This window comes from Ornithodoros turicata, chromosome 1 (assembly GCF_037126465.1).
Source record: "Ornithodoros turicata isolate Travis chromosome 1, ASM3712646v1, whole genome shotgun sequence".
Classification (NCBI taxonomy): domain Eukaryota; kingdom Metazoa; phylum Arthropoda; class Arachnida; order Ixodida; family Argasidae; genus Ornithodoros; species Ornithodoros turicata.
Genome location: NC_088201.1, coordinates 2330720 through 2347879, shown reverse-complemented (window position 1 = coordinate 2347879; position 17160 = coordinate 2330720). Strand labels below are relative to the sequence as shown.

The 17160-nt window shown below is 43.8% G+C and overlaps 1 protein-coding gene and 1 long non-coding RNA gene across 11 annotated transcripts in view; both read right to left on the bottom strand.

Moving 5' to 3' along the window:
- The window catches only part of LOC135377295 (complexin-like), a 495185-nt gene that overhangs the window by 278393 nt on the left and 199632 nt on the right, over nt 1-17160 (bottom strand). The window lies entirely within an intron of this gene.
- LOC135396542 (uncharacterized) lies at nt 200-4671 on the bottom strand. The gene is made up of 4 exons (XR_010423425.1): nt 4368-4671; nt 4159-4270; nt 3593-3675; nt 200-1146 (listed from the first exon to the last, which is right to left on the bottom strand). It is a non-coding gene; the product is annotated as an uncharacterized LOC135396542 (long non-coding RNA).

The window sequence follows — 17160 nt, the reverse complement described above, 5'->3', positions numbered from 1 at the left end:
GTTACGGAAATCTTGCGAGGCCTCGGCTTGTCACCTTGTATAACCTGAGATTTTTGGCGCACCAGACGAGCAATAGAAAGTCATTATGGCAGGTCACTGGAGGACTGGTGTTCTGCAGATTGGAAAAGAAGGACAGCCCGACCAGCTCAACAGCGTGCCTGAATGTGAGGAATATGCCTGGAACAATGTATGACGACAAAGTTATGTTTATTGGCGAAGTACAAGTGCATGTACACATGTGAAACTAAATTCCTTATAACAATGCCCAGAGTGGAACAATATGCACAGTATGTGGAAGGAAGGCAAAGCAGAACTGAGTCCTTGATGACATAACTAATTGAAACAGCAGCAATGAGACAAAAAATAAGATGAAAAGGCATATTAAATGTTTAAATCCACATAAGGCACCACTACAGATCCAGTACACCAAATAAGAAGCTACTGCAAATAGCGTTGATGCGAAAGGGTAATGAAAACAGCCAGCAAACAGCTTTTACAAAAGAAAACAGCTTTTCTGGCAAGCAGAAAAAAGAAAACGGATAGAAGACTATCTCTTAACAAGAGCACATACTAAAGACTAGAAATGGAAGCACAGAATACCCAAAGTAATTTCCCTAAATGTAATGCGCTGTGCCAGGTATGTTGACAAATGGACGGCTACATTGCCAGAAGAATGGTAATCCCCCAGGCTTATGAGAGTTCAGTGCCAAAGAACAAGAAAGAACACACCCGTGCTTCCGAAGAATTTCCAATTCCTTGACGAAATGGCTGCCTGTTTGGGAGGTGGGCGGGGGAGGGGGGGGATGCAGGGCTCACTACAAGTCAGTTAAAGTAGCAAATGTTTTAGATGTTCGAAGCATCCACAAGCTCTTTTCCGTGACTGTTGAAAAAATTGATCCACGGGGCTTTTTACACGAGAGTCACTCACTTTCAGGCACCGCTCTTCCAGGCTTCAAAATGTACGGTGCGGCTTTGCACTGTAGACAATATGAATTAACCAATAGCTGCAAGAATGGCAGCCAAGCCCTCTTCAACGTCGATGGTTCTGAGAAGGCGCTACTCGCCGACATAGAGGTCCATATGCTCCGCTTCTTCAATGCTACTCCCAGTGAACATGATGCACGGTGTCACCGGCACAGGTGTATCCTATGAAAGGGGAAACACAGGTTTAGGAATGCGTATGGTGTGAATAGTGTGGCCTTGAACATTGGATAGAATTGTAGTACACAAATATACGACCCCGTCCTTCTTTCACTGCTCAGGGAATTTGCATAGCAATTTCAGAACTGTTATCATCTAGGACAAATGTTGTCTGAGATGTTCATACAGTTCCCATATGCAAAGAGACTGTGCCTTCCAAATGGAAACACTGCCTCAACTGCATACTTGGACGACTGTTGTGTAATTACTACAGGTTTTCTCGCTCATTTTAATCCACTGGTCACTCCCTTTCATCCAAGCGCTACCCAAGTTAATCCATTGGACAACCAAAATAATCCAAACACCAACCAATTTAATATAAACGCTACGTAGTCTAATACGAGCAACATGTGTAAAGGTATTCTGTGTTATTCCGTCATGGTAACTGTAATGACTGAGACTTTCATGGTTATGCCAATGTATCACAAGTTTATGAATACTGATCCAACAACCCCTGGTTTTTGCATGTTATGCGGTGTTTATGACTGCTTTTTGTCATTATGACTATTTTCATGATATGGTGCCATGAATTGCTTTTAAGGGACTACCGCTGCTTCAAACAGTGTCATACAGTGTTTTGTCACTAACGACGGTCATTATAACATTCCATAAGTACTTTCATGATATGTACCATGAAACAATGTTATGGGACTACCACGGCTTCAAACGCTGCCATATATTGTTTTACGATTACAGTTGTCCATTATGACATTCTATGACTATTTTCATAATGCGGGTCATGACTCTATGCAGCTATACTGCTCCTTCACACAGTCTCACACACTTTTTTATGACTGCCGATGGTCACTAAGATGGTAGTAGATGGTCATAAAACACTGCATGACATGATCTGAAGAAGCTGAGTTGCATTGAGTCAGGCCATTGTGATATTATGAAAATATCATGGAATGTCATAATGACTGTTGGTAGTCATAAACGCTATATGACACTGTGTGAAGCAGCAATAGCCCCATAACGACGTTTCATGACACAGAACCATGAGAATGGCCATTGAATATCATAACAGCCGTCTGAAGTCATAAAACACTTACAACACGGCATGGAAAACGGTGTTCGGACAAAGCATAGTCATGACCCAATTCATGAATAAACTCATGGAGTGTCATAACAACCATTGATAGTCAGAAAAGAGCTATGACACTGAAGCAACAGTAGTCCCATAAAACTGATTCGTGGCGGCACATACGAAAATAGTCATGGAATGTCATAATGACCGTCAGTAGTCACAGAACACATATATGACACTGTTTGGAGCTGCAGTAGTCCCATAAAACTGATTCATGGTATGTCATTCAAATAGTTATGGAACGTGATAATGACCATCCATAGTCATAAAACACTGTATCGCACTGTTTGAAAGAGTGGTAGTCCCATAACATTGATTCGGTACACATATCATGAAAATAGTCATGGAATGTGATAATGACCATCGGTACTCATAAAACACTATCACACTGTTCGAAGCAGCGCTAGTCCCATAAAATCGATTCATGACACATGGCATGGAAATGGTCATGGAATGTCAATATGACCGTCGACAGTCATAAAACACTGTATGACACTGTTTGAAGCAACAGTAATCCGATATAATAAATTATTGGAACAAATCCTGAAAATAGTCATGAAAACTCATAACGACAAAAAGCAGTCATAAGACACTGCAAAAGCCAGGGGTTGACAGATCAGGTGTTAAACTCAGGATACATTAACAGAACGGATATCAGGTATCAGGTACATTGGCATAATCACAAAACTCTTAGTCATGTCTATTTCCATGAAGGAATATATTTACACACGTTGCTTGGATTAAATCGGGTAGCGTTTGGATTAAATTGGTTGGTGTTTTTTATTAATGTGGTTGACCAGTGGGTTAAATTGGGTAACGCTTGGATTAAAATGTGCGGGAAAACCTGTAGAGGAGCAAAGATATCAAAAAAATTTCCACATATATCATTATCGAGATTCGATAAAAATATTGATGAACACAATCTTACATCGATATTGGAAATTGTTAGTATATCGATATGTAAGTGGACATTCAATGAAAAATATCGGTACCAGATCTACAGCTTTTGAGATAGTTGTGCGACATCATCAGCCTTCAAATAAATTGCACTTGTACGTTGCGCTTAGTTGGGCATAACCATGCCTTATTGACCTTCTACCTCTAAGACATCTGTCTCTGAACCGACAAAACGTCAATATTTATATACATAGCTTATCTATTTCAATATCGATAAAAATAGTGATAGATATTCTCTTACACGACCCAGTAATTCAATTACCATGAGATTCACTGGTACCACTGCGTACTCTCTAAATTTACCAAATTGCAGGACTATGATCATGATTATAAGTGGAATATACTTACATAATGCACAAACATGTTCTTTATTGCTTCGGAACTCTTCACGCACGAACCCAGTATTCGCAGGGCGTGGACAGCAAGGAGGTCTGTAAAAGCCCCAACAGGGAACACAACTTACTGTTTTCAGTAACTTTACATGTAAATATACTCCCAATTTGAATTTTTACGGTTTTCAGCGAGAAAACACCAAGTGCACACAGCACAGCAGATATGTACCCAATACACACTGATTTTCCAACAGAAAACAATAGCTTTTGCTTGATAGGCAACACTTCAGTGCTCGACGTCTTCCCCTTGAATCCTACTGTTCACCATGAACTACCAGCATGAATTACCAGAAGGGAGCCTGACATTCCTTTTCTGCACAATGTCGAACAATGCCGTGGCGAGAGAAAAGGAATATGACATTGGCGACGACAACAACGTGCAATTGTAAGTTTCCAAACAAGCTATTTCAACACATGGTAGCGGGCTCCGAGGGACGCATGAGAGTCTGAGCAACACTACTATTATATGATCACAATATAGCTTAAATTGCAGAGATAGGATAACAGTCGACTCATACGTACTGAATCCTTCGAGCTTTCCTGGCGGTGAGGTTGCAAGACGGGTACTGTCGCCGTATGCATTATCTCATCACCCTCCGCGAATTCAACACCCACTGAAGTCGCTATCCCGAACCTAGAGGTGACAGCAATGTTGTTACTAAGTCATCACAACGCTCTCCATGTGTAGTTCTGTGTTCTACTTCAAGCGTGTGGCACAAGAAGCAACATACCTGAATCCTTTCAGTGGCGTTCACGTATGACGCCAAAATTCTCGAAGCCGAGATAGCATTCCTCAAAGCAGTTGGAGTGTCCTCTTCAAGCAGGCGCTTTTGTCTAATGTCCGCATGAAGCACCACAACTAGGCACGCTACGTATGTCATCTTTGCTGAAAAACAAGCTCTATCTCACTGTAACGGACGCGGCCTCACCATACCAGACGAACCAAAACGAACGCCGCGCCGACGGCCTTGACTTGGCTTGGCTTGCCGCCCACCGACTCCAACGTGCGTCGGTCCCCTGGCGGGGTTTTCCGCCAGGGGACCGACCGAAACAGGGGACTGTTTACCTCTTGGAAAAAAGAAAAATAACGAAACGAAGCTAATTGCACACATCTGACTTTGGCCTGCCATAAACACTATATCTCGTCAGTGTGTGCTTCCTTCGTGCCTTCTAAAACACCAGTGATGGTAGTATAGCCTTTCTCTCAAAACCATCATTGACGTCTTTTAACACCATTTTAACACCCTTAACTCGCGCAAAAAGAGTAAAAATCGTGTAACAAGGGTGTTTTGGTGTTTACACCCTTTTTCACACTCTAGTAACACCATTTGATTTGCCTGTAGGTGTAAAAATCCGTGTAATTTTCAGAACACCTTTTCTTACGCTGTTTTTTACGCCTTTTATTACACCTATGGGAGTAAAAAGGGGTGCTTATGTAGAAAAACACGGATTTGGTGCAAAACTGGGTGTAAAAAAATTTACTGTGTAGAAAGTCTATAATAGAACGACCCACCACAGAATGGCTCCCGGTTCCTCATTTCAAGAGGGGTAACTTTTTGTAACTATTAACCACCCATTTTCAACAGCAACGGGAAACATGGACTCAATTGCCTTTCAGAGAATTCCGTCCCACGACGTTTTTCGCCATTTCTTTTCACGTCGACCCAGAGTATATGTACAGTTCACTTGAATCACATCAAGTTTAGAATCGAAAAACAACTGTTATGTAGGTCTTTCACAAGAAGTCCGTATACTGGCCACTTTTTAAACACAAAATCCACGTTTATGGCAACTATTCCCTGTCTATTAATAACTTATCTGAGGCACGTGATTTATCCACGTGTTTCTCGCTCGAAGGACATCCTTTCCTCAAGCTCTAAAAGAGTTAATTTCCCTCAGAAATCATCAACTTGTCTCCATTTTGTAGCTACAGTGTGACTATTTTGAGCGTTTTGGCCTTGATGTCAATTAGAGCAGTGGAGAAGGACGACCAGGGTATAGGTGCATCAAAGAAATCGATGAAGCTCACTATTTAGGGAAGGAAAATCGATGTCCCGCTTCCCGCATCTCATTTAAGGAGACTCAGGTCACGTGATTTCAGCTATAATGTGTCCACATATTTTAGTAGAATATAGACCACGTATGCATAATTGCTGCCGGGAACACTGAGCGTATATAGTGCTCTAGACGAGGATTAAATTGTTCCGGGGGAGGTTATAATTGGCGACGAAATCGAAACAGAGGGAAAATGCCAAAATGCATATGCGGCTCAGAAATTGTTAAATGGTCTTGGGTAGAATTATAAGTAATTTGTAACTGGAATTTGTTAGCTTTCTACAAAATTAACTTACGGCTGTAACTAGTTACAGGGTTAAAGTCACTTTCACTTAACTCACAGCGAAATCAGCCGATTGTTTTCGTGCAGAAAAAGGTTTTCACTTTCTCGAGCGTGCATGTCACACGGCCGCTTCAATCCAATTTGTACTTCTGTTCGCTCTTCGTTCCTTTCTATTACTAGAAATTAGAGATGGGACAAATCAAATATTTTTCGAATCCGAATCCATGGAAGGTTCTACGAATCCACGAATCTTACGAATCCTTTCTCTAAAAAGAGTTTAAAACCACGAAAAAAAAAAAACACTTCCAGTGAAAAATGTTTTCAAGCAGAATATAATACCTTCGTTAACGAAAAACAATTAATGCTTCAGTTTCAGGAGAAAATATACCCCATATAGTTCTTCTTAAACGTAACTTATTTAACGTGTTGTTCGTCGACTACCAAAAAAAAAAATGCATAAATTCTCCAGTCTGAATTATTTCCTTAAAAGTAAGCAACAATCAAAAGCAAAGCCAGGTTACTTTTAAACTTGTGACGTAACAGTTCCTGCCTAAACTCTTTCAGTCCAGAGCAATGTAAACAAACAAACAAGAGAACACCCGTCGTCCAATGAGGCTTTCGGCGGACTCCGAAGGCGCCAATTTCAAAAAGAAACAGACAAACGCGGTTGGTTGATTCGAAAGATTCGATTCGCCGTTCTGGGCACTGGGATTCGTGTATTCGGTTGGCACATCCCTACTATACGTTCATTATTCCCATCTATAACGATGGCGGTAACCCCGCGGACAAAAAGCTGCCAATCTGCAGCTTGAAGACATCCGGGGATTAGTCCTCGGCTGAACTACACTGCGCTGCACGAAAGCGACCAGCTGGATTCACTATAAGTAATAACTCAGGTATTGCAATATTTTCCGCGCGTCAGTTCTCTAGGGAAATTTTGTCCAGGCTCCAAATGGCCTGCCGTTTTTCCAAAACAGGAGTTGCATCTCACATCGGAAGTCAGGATGGGTCGTAGAGTAACTCCCACGGCACACTGGCTCATAGGAGATCCACGGAATACATATTACGCTTGGACAGTAGAATCGCTATAAGACGAGTTTTTTTTTTTGTTACACTTATTCCACTTTTCTAAAATGCAAATTGTAAAGTAACTAAGCTAGTTCAATGTGGTAATTGTAGCTGCGACTATTCTGTAACAAAAGGATTCTGCGTCTCAGTTACTATTATTGCGGGCTAACTGTAACTTTTAGTTCCTTGTTTGTAACTTACCCACGACTGTGTGCCGGCAGACTTTGGCGGTACTGATTTTTATGAAACAGACAACATTTCCTTGAGTCTGAGGAGGGTAACAAATATATAGGGACGGAGATACGAACGAAGTTGACACGGAGACTCCCAAACCAGCAATGAACAATGAACGTTTGCCCCCTACTGCTATTTTTGCTGATTTTGATGTCACAAGGGCTCCCCCTTCAAGTCACGTTGAGAAAAAACCGGAACGTACACGTCGAATGTCCAACCACGAAGAGTACGCCAAACATTGCCTTTGTCCTTTTTTTTTAGGGTGCAGTCATAATGAATGCATCAAGAATGATTTCAGTGTCACGAATAACTGATGCATCTTGTTATTCTTGTGGAACGGTGTATAGTCTCGTCCCCTCTGTTACAACGTCACTGAAGTTGAATACTGTAGAAGTGGTTTTTTTTCGTGCGGAATTATTTTTCGCGTTTTTCGCGCACACCTCCAAAATCTCGAATTTAAGTTCCCGCGAATAACTCTGGCCATATGAGGGCGAAAATCGTTCGGCGTTCGACGCTATACCGCGACTACCTGACGCTTTCTACTCCATGTAGCGTAGGCAGTTTAAGCAAGCGTACAAGATTGTTTTATCCCATCAGGCAAGATGAAAAGAAATAAAAATGCATCATGCTTTTGTTACTCCTATAAACGCTTTGCACTATACATGCAATATACCACTATACCACGAAGCCAGAACATGCCTTTCCCCGCATTCTCAAAACCAGCTTGAATGATAGTACCACATCTCAACCGAACTGGTCAGTGCCCGAGTGATAATTAATAAGAACTGCTAAAATAAACTGGCTAACTTGCACACGGCCAGTACTATGGCCTCCTACAGGGTCCCTAAAGGCCATTTGACAGGACCTTTCCTCCTATCTCGGTGAGGAGAAGAAAGGAATAGACCTAGAATGCACCAATCCACGTGAACAACGGATGTCTTAGTACGTGTCGAAGTATGCCCGAGTATTGACGGCGGCACGATATGCAAGAGCAAAGCACTCCCGGAAACCTGTGTCGCGAATTTAAGTTCTCGCGAATCAATCCTCAAAGCAGCTCTGCTCGAAAACGCGAAAATATTTTCCACGCGGAAAAAAACACTTCTACAGTATCCTGTCAACCGTTACTCCAAGATGTATTTGATCAGAGGAGATCGGTTCCTCACTGAAGTATCCTTTGAGGGTTTCAAAACAGATTTTAACGCCGGATGACACACAACAAAGAAAAAAGCTATACGCCCGTTCCACGGGAGCTTCAACTACTTTTGAGCCACGAGATGGCAGCCACCACTGAGATGAAGCACGCACCGAACAAACGCTTCGCGTGAATTGACACATCTATTGCACTTAGAGATACGAAGCCCCGAAAAAAAAAACGGATATTTTAGGGAAAAAACAGTTTTTTTTGTTTTTTTTTCCTCCGTCTCCGGAAAAATAACCAAAAACGTCCAGGCGATAAAATTCAAAAATTTAAATTTTCGTGCCTTCGATGCGTTCCAACCCGCCAACAGTGCCTTAGGTACCTCTAATCCGCCAAAAACCACCAACTCAGTGCTCCGTCTGGCAGCTCCAGGAGATCGCCATCGCGTTCACATAATGTCGGAGTTCTGGTCGGAGTGGACGAGTCGTTCTAATTACCTGTCGCTGAGTAGACAGCAGTCTCATGAGATGCCCTGCTCTGCATTTATGCCTAGAGGATGGAGACTACTAAAGTTTCTAGCTCTTTGTATGCTGTGGTTTGGCCGGCAATGCTTCGACTCAACAGTAACCACAGTTGTTTCAATTTTTTCAATTTTTTTTTTGTGGGGAACACGAAAGAAACTGGTTTTGGTGTTTTTTCGAGCGATTCAACATTTCTGGAAATTTTGCATCTCTAATTGCACAGTCCCGGATTTTATGTTGGCTTAGTTGCCCGCTTTTGGACGCCCAAGAAGTGTACCGCTTACTCAATACGCATTCTAGTAAACCATAATAAAAAAGCTGAGGTAATGATAGTTGGTGGCTTTAGGTCTCGATCCAACTCGGATCATGAGCGACGCCACAGTGATCGGCCCATCCGTGGGCAAAGTTTGCCACCCTCAGGGTTCTCGAATGTGGGGCGAAAGTTGAGAGCGCCGTATTTAACGTCCCTCGCGAAAGGCGCGACGTGCCTGAGTAACCTGTACCCTGCCACCAAGTTGCTGGCGTCCTCGGCCGGAATCGAACCGGCAACCTTGGGATCAATAGGTGGACACGCTACCAAACTATAATCTACCGAGACCGGTCTGAAGTAATCACGGGGCAGATGCAGATCACGCGTGAACACACCCAATAACCGAACGGAAACAGTCATGTAAGCACACCGAACCGCCGTCCGGTTCCAAGGTCCCTCGATAGATAAAACTTTGGCTGCGTTCCAATACCTCGCGCCCGCGAAGCCGCCTGACTAGGCAGCTGAGTAGACCCCTTTGCTTGTTACTATTGGAACAGGCTTGCCTAGCCGAGGCGCCTGTGGCGCCATCTCGTTGCTCACGCAAGAAATACGTACGGCGCAAGCGGAGCAGGACTCTAATGCGCTAAGTTTGTAGGACATCGTGCATAAACTATCACCTTCACAACTAAACATGTGTTGCAACTCTCTACGCAGTTTTAAAAAACATACCACTATGTGCAACTTTACATTTAAAGCCAGCAGAAACAGCGGGCATGCTGGTACCGTCAACGCGCGTCTCCATCCCGGCTGTCAGATGGTCAGGCGTATAACTAGACTGCATCGATGCGCACTAGGCGGTAGCCGACTGAATAGCGGACTTGGCGAGATTTGGAACGAGACTTAACATGGCGGCACTTCCGGTTAGACCGCTATGCAGTCGACTAACCGGGGTATTGGAACGCAGCCTTTGTCTGAAAAAATGCCAGTTGAGGAAAAGTCAACGAGTGCCGGGACTTGAACGCACACCTTCTCTGATTGCCGGTCAAAGACGTGTTTCTTTTGTTTCCTTTTTAGCGCCGCCAAGCGTGATGCGGAGGAGACTCAGCTGCCTGCCATTTATTTCAACGGTGGTTGGAAAGAAATACAGCGTTGGACGATGATCAACATCGAGACTGGACGAGACAGAAATGGAAAGAGCCCTGTGTGGCTTCCGATAATGGAACCGTCCCTACACAATAAATGCTGGCAAAAGAAGCGAGACCAGCGATTTGCATCACCTCGCCATTAGTGGAAGCGTAGTTTAGGTTCTTTTTATCTCTTTATGTTTTATCGGAGTTGTTCGATTTGGATTATGGGAGATCTTGATTGCGAACACAAGGGGAACAGATTCAACATGCGGGTCCATAAATTTGCAACCGTTGGATGACTTGCGTAAATTCCCGGTACCACGGGATGTGAGAGAACTCATGTTCTGAGGCTGGAACAACATAGAAAGGACAAATACATACAAAGCCTCAAATTGCCTAATAAATTAACGATGAAATCCAGAAGATGTGGGTTCGAGTCCTACAGCCTGGCTAACCTTTTCAATAACTTTCATCTTTCATCGTTAATTCCACGTGGTGTGTTCACTGCGTACATTTCGGCGCCTATGCTGATAAGCGGCCACTATGGCATGCCGTCAAAAAATTCGCGTTTCTCCATGCACGTCGCCTTCACGATGGGAACAATTTCAAAACGGATGGTGTATATTCTGCTGTAAAAACACGTACAGAGCCAACTCATCACAAATGGGAGGCCTTTTTTGTCGGAAAAACGCCGAATGAGAAGCAACATTGAGCCGTTGGCGCAACACTTTTTTAGGTGAAAATCACGGAGGGCGCCCAGGAAAAGCCCATTTGCGTTTGGCCTGTTATATGGGTGGAAACAGTAACAGAAGTCCTGCACAGCTGTTTGGACGTTGGTTTAGGCTGTAATAGAGCGACACATTTTTTTATGTATTTACCCGTTGGCAGCACATAGTGGGCTAGTAGTAAGTCTAATATGGTATAATATGGTATACTTGCCCAGATGTGTACGGTATTTAGATGTTTATTACAAATTCTCTATAAGGCTTTTTAATAAAGATATTTATGTCTATGCCATATTCATGTCTATTGCGACGTTTATCTAAGGCGTCTCAAATCGCACCTCGAACATGGCAGTATGGTTATTGAAGAAGAAGTGAAAGTTCTAGGCAACGTTGTTTTAGCTGCACTGAAATGCCCGTACAATGTGTGTGTTCTGTTAACGTTGGCTACATTGCAAAGATAATGAAATCGCACTTGGACTTAGATAATAGCGAAGGTAATCCGTCGAGTAATTAATGACTGATAACTTAATTGTGTCACTTGTAATTATAGGAGTTGACAGTTCTTCATTGAAAAGTGCGTACCAAAAAAAAGAAACTAGTGATGAACGGGTTAAGTAGTTTACAAGTCGGAAAAGAGCTCATCAATCGGCTACGCTATTACGACCCTAGCATTGCAAAACGCTGTTTTGGAAGGGTGTACTCTTATTTGAGGGTATTGTTACGACTCGCTTCAATTCGCCGGGGCGCGGACAATTGCTTACTGGACAATTGCTCACTGGACAGTTGCTCACCGGACAATTGCATGACGTTGCCCACATACGTGAGGCCGACAACGGCAAGCCCTATCACCACCACCACCACCACCACCACCACCACCACCGGACAATTGCTCACCAAAAAACTGCTGAGGCCGGACAATTGCTCACCACAGAACCGTTCAGGCCGGACAATATTACTCACCGCCTCTTTCACCACACTTATGTTGAGATTTTATTTCGCGTTTATGGCGCTTGATTTTTTATGCTATAGCTGAACTTCTTTTTTAGTTGTCTAAGTTGCTTCAGATAGATCTAGGAAATCCACCAGTGAAGAGGGTGAGGCGAGAGGTCGTCCACTTGCAGGCACGCATGAAGCGTCTTTGTCAGAACCTGCGTCCATGGGGCGCTCATATAGGATTTTTTTCCCAGGGGGGACAGCAAAGTACTTCCAGTGGGGCAAAGCGTGCAACCACCTCACCTCCTTCCTTGGGGACGGACGCTGCGGACTGTGCGGGTGTTTACAGGTTCACATTATTATGACATATGAGAAAAAAAGAAACAGTGCACAGTTTTCACAAGTGACCGTGCCCCTCTCTCGGTACACCCATGCCTGCGTCACCAAGACACAAGCCGCGGGAGATTTAAAAACACATCACTGTTTAAGCGCTAAAATTCACGAATTTTCTCTGCCTGTCCAAGTCGGTTTAGCGAACGAACGCCACATTTTAGCGCCGTTAGGCTTAGCAAGGCGGACACGACTGAACAGCATGTTGGTTAGTTTATTATTAGGTTAGTCTAAGTTCGCTGTTGTCAGATTCCCGCGCGCGACTGTGCATTTTATAGTCAGATAACATTTATTTACAGTAGTTTATTTTGCAACGGGGATTTCGGTCGGAGTTACACCAAAGCTCAGTTAACACAAAAAAAAGTCAAGTATATGAGCGCCATAAACGAGAAATAAAATCACATCACATAAGAACGCGAAATAACATTACATATAAGTGCGGAGAAAGAGGCGGTAAGCAATTGTCCGGCTTCAGCGGTTCTGTGGTGAGCAATTGTCCGGTGAGCAACTGTCCGCAGACACGATTTGGACCGGAGCTGACGTCTAAACTTGTATACAATCAGCTACTGTGACATCGATGATTGATTGATTGAAAGAAAGAAAAAAATGGGGATTGTAGCCCTCATCACGAGGGCCGGCTACCCCAGATCACCTAAGGAAAGGAGTTCCATCAGTTTCCGGACTGTAAGATATTTAAGCGCGGGATCCAGAGGACCCCAAACATTCTGCTGTCATCATCGCCTCAACATGTGATTAAACGTTGTTTTGTTACCCGAGACGTTCTTCTGCCTGGTTCCCTGCCTGCACGCTACCATTTGGACCTTCGGTTGCAACAGTATCCACCTCAAAAGGACCGCTGAATTACACCCTAAAAGGTGTTCAACAGTAAGCACCCTTTCGGGAGGGTGTACCCTTGTCTGAGGGAGTTGATGTACACATAAGAAGATGGTATTTCAGTTGAGTTTTTAGGGTGCCGTGACCAGTATTGATTGTTACAAAAACGTATTCAACAAATCACGGGGGTGAACGATGTCATGCATTCGGATGTTTTGGAGCAAGTTATCTTGGCCAAGTGGAGGCCATCACTTTCGCAACCTCTCGTTTCGTGATTACAGCAGAAAAGCGACGTGGTCATCAATAGACGATTTTCCAAAGATGCGCGCGGCGCAAAGGAGCATGGGAACTGCTCCGTCGTCTGCTTCGGTTATGGTCCGACTGACGGGAATATTGTTGTTCTTCTTCTACTTCCGCCTCTGGTCGTCTCGTAATATTTTAAGGACCCATGAGCCGTTGGCAAGGTACACTTGTTTCAATACAATCCTCATCAGGGTGGGCTGTGTCCTTGAACGTCAGGGCAGCATCCCTTGCGGTGCTGTTTCCTGGAAGATTTTGTTTTCCTAAGTATCATCGTCGGTCTTTCTATATAATGTGCGCCCAAACCTCAGAGATCCCGTGGAGATCCAGCAAGGATACCACGTGTGCAAATTACGCGCCATCATTTATTCCCCTTGTGCAATTTTAGCCACCCAGCCTTTCTCCTTTTGTGTGAATAAACATATACCCCCCCCCCCCCCCAACCTTCATTCCGAATGGCGCTCTACTGATTAGAGAAAACGGAAGCTTCCGAGCGTTCTCATTGAGGCCACGTTATTTCCCTTCTCGTCTCTTTCGCATTACTTGGACATGTTTCAAGTCACCGAAGAGGCTCTATATACAACATAGGGAAAGTGAGCTGGTCTCAGGGTTCAAGGGGTCATTCATGTCCGTCTTCACCCAAAGACTCCCCCTCTTGCTAGTTGGCCACCACTACTTTTTTCGCTGTGAAATATTACGAGTGTCGAGTAGATTTTGCGTTTTAAAAAAAGTGGCCGAAATGTTGAAAGACCCGAATCCTCGAAAAAAATCGTCAAAAAGGTGCCGTCAGCGCACGAGGACCCCCAAGTGATGAATAGGCGTGACAGCAATCTTGATAAAACATACGCAGCACAAAAGTAGCATGTTTCAGCACGTGAAAGACGCCACATAACGTTGAATAGATAAAAACGAATTGGCGCTACCGTAGAATTACATGAAAAGCCGCAGATCACAGCAAGAATGTTAGTGAATATCTTGGCACAAAGATCAACCGAAGTAGAAAACCTTGTTTCCATGTCTCGTTCTTTTACGAGATCAAGTGCGCTTTCAATATGTGCGTTTTATATCGCGTGATTATCTACCACGCACTCACTTTATTACGCGCTATTGGCATTTAGTCTTTTCATGCACAACTGCTTGATTCTCACCGAAATCAATACACCGATACTGGAAGTGAACTGTATTGAAACAGGCAATATACAGTTCATTACTCCCTTACCTATAATGTCATCTTTTTTTTTTCCCTTCTTAACAGCGACGAAGGAAGAAAAGTTACAATTTTTGCTGCACACGAAATGGCAACGAAACTTATCTGCTCGGTGGGCACAAGGTTTACAAGCATCACGAGTCAATAGCCAGTTTTAGCGGGCAGGATTCCGAAGGCTGTAGCAGCCTTCAAAGTGCACAATATGTCTGTTCGCCCTATTGTATCTTTGACGTGCTCTCAAGAGCGAAGAAACAACAGGAGTGGAGCATGGTCGTCCTATCGATTGCTGACGCAAAATTTCGTGCTTAAAGGAGCAGGAAATTTTGTTCGCTTTAATTTGCTCCGGATGAGATCTATACACGTTACGGGCGAAAAAGGCTAGGGCGTCGTACCACAGGAATAGCAAGGAATAGCTTTTGGGGAATAGCAAGCCTACATCGTGGCTAACATTTCCCTTCTGTTTTCTCTTTTTTTTTATTAGCATGAAATATTTCACCCACCCACCCACCCTCCTCCCCAGGCGCGCTCTATAATTCGGGTTGGTTTTCTAGGTGCAAAAGCCGTGTATACAATGAAACGAGGGAAGACACAGAATGAAGGACACACTGAAAATGGTCGCGTGTGACATTCTATACAATATATAGGCATTGGTATGCTGATGACCAAGACGATGTATGTTCAAATGTGTTACCAGCGCGTAACATAAATATCGCTACCAAAACGCAAAAAAAAAATGTGGGACCCAGGATATCTTTGAGGGGGGTCCAATGCCGGATAGTCAGGAACTTTACAGGCACTGGCCATGTTATGTGTAGAAGAGCGCTGGTATACCACCCTACGTGGCAATGTTTCCAAGGTATGTGAAATTGTATTAAGACGTGGACTGGTCATGAATTAAAATCGGTAAAAAACCTGAGCACCGATTTCCAAGGAAGTTACGCTCCTATATGAGTGTCCTAACTGCCGGGCAGTATGTGATACGAGACTCCACCTCCACCGCCAGGCAAGGGCTATCTGCACCCAACTTTAACTATACCTTCGGTTTCTTTCGGCGACTCATTTTTAAAGTTGGCTATTTGGCTACAGTCACCCGTACCGTCGCGGGATTGCTTTTGAAAGACTGTTTTTATAATGTCGCGTTTCACTCGAGAAATCCCGAATGTGGTGTATCATAGCACGACGGACGCGGGGTAACACGGTGGATATATTTTAGCAATCTGCTTAAAATGGATGGGGCAGCGCGGTGGATGGGATAGCACGATGGATGAGATGGCCACAAGCGCATAACGATAGGGAAATAAGATTATTTTGCACCGTTGATAATAACAATCGCCCTCTCTCCGCGACCACCCACCGACCTTTGTATCTTCGTTACTGAATTTGTAAAAAAAAAAATTAAATAAATAAAGCTCCAGACGGCACTTGCTCCGACGCGAAATGGTGCTCCAGCCTACAACTATCTTAGCACGAAATGCACCCGAGTATAGCCCCTGTATGACAGTATATTTCTTTACTGTCCATTTCCATGAAAACTATGTCCGTAATCACATAAGAACATTTCTTGCCAAGGGCAGCGCGGTTTGCGTATCATAACTATAGGGTTTCCCGTTTTGGGCGATTATGTTTTCCGAGGGATTACGAGGTAGGGGCAAAGATAGGTGAACGAGAGAAGTTATCCTGTTATCCCATTGTTAAGTTCTGTGTTTGTTAATATTATTGTCTTCACAATATGTATATGATTTTCTGCCTTTCTAAGTGGCCCCAGCCTGCAGCATTATGGCGCGTATGGTATGCTTTTATTTTTTTGTTTATCGTGGGTCTCGGCCTTGCTCATTGATAACAAATCCACACCTGTGACGACACGCTAATGGGTTGTGTCGCAGTTGGGACTTAGACTAAGGGAATCACAAGGACGTCTCGCGCACGCGAAGGTTGACTTCCTTTGTATACTAGGAAGAGTGTCTGGGGACAGGCTAATCCGCTGTTTCCTTGTGGTTTAGGGATTGCCACTAATGTACTTGCTTTTAGTCATGACAATTGTGTTTACGGCTAAGTGTCTTTTAAGCAAGCTCTTCCGGAGTACATTTTATTGGCTGCATGGATTTTTGATGTGCCCAATCAGGGTATTGGGAAAGTGCAGTCATCAATTGTGATTCGTTGGAAACGTTTGGGCGGTACACTGATGGTTGTAAATAAAAGGGCCCGGACAAACAATGGAAGGGGACTGGACAGCGGAAGGCTACACATGAGTGTGGGGAAGAGACAATCAGTCTCGACCTGAGGTAACGTGTACTATGTATATACTGTAATTAAACAGTTGTTGTTGCTAGTATATCCTGGAATGGTTTCTGCTCGCTCCGTGACGGACTCGCGTCATCCCACCACCACCACCCCTTCACGACAACTTCTACCAGGGCGTCTTCGTTTCTTCAACGGTGGAAGCCCGGGCAGAAAGTTGA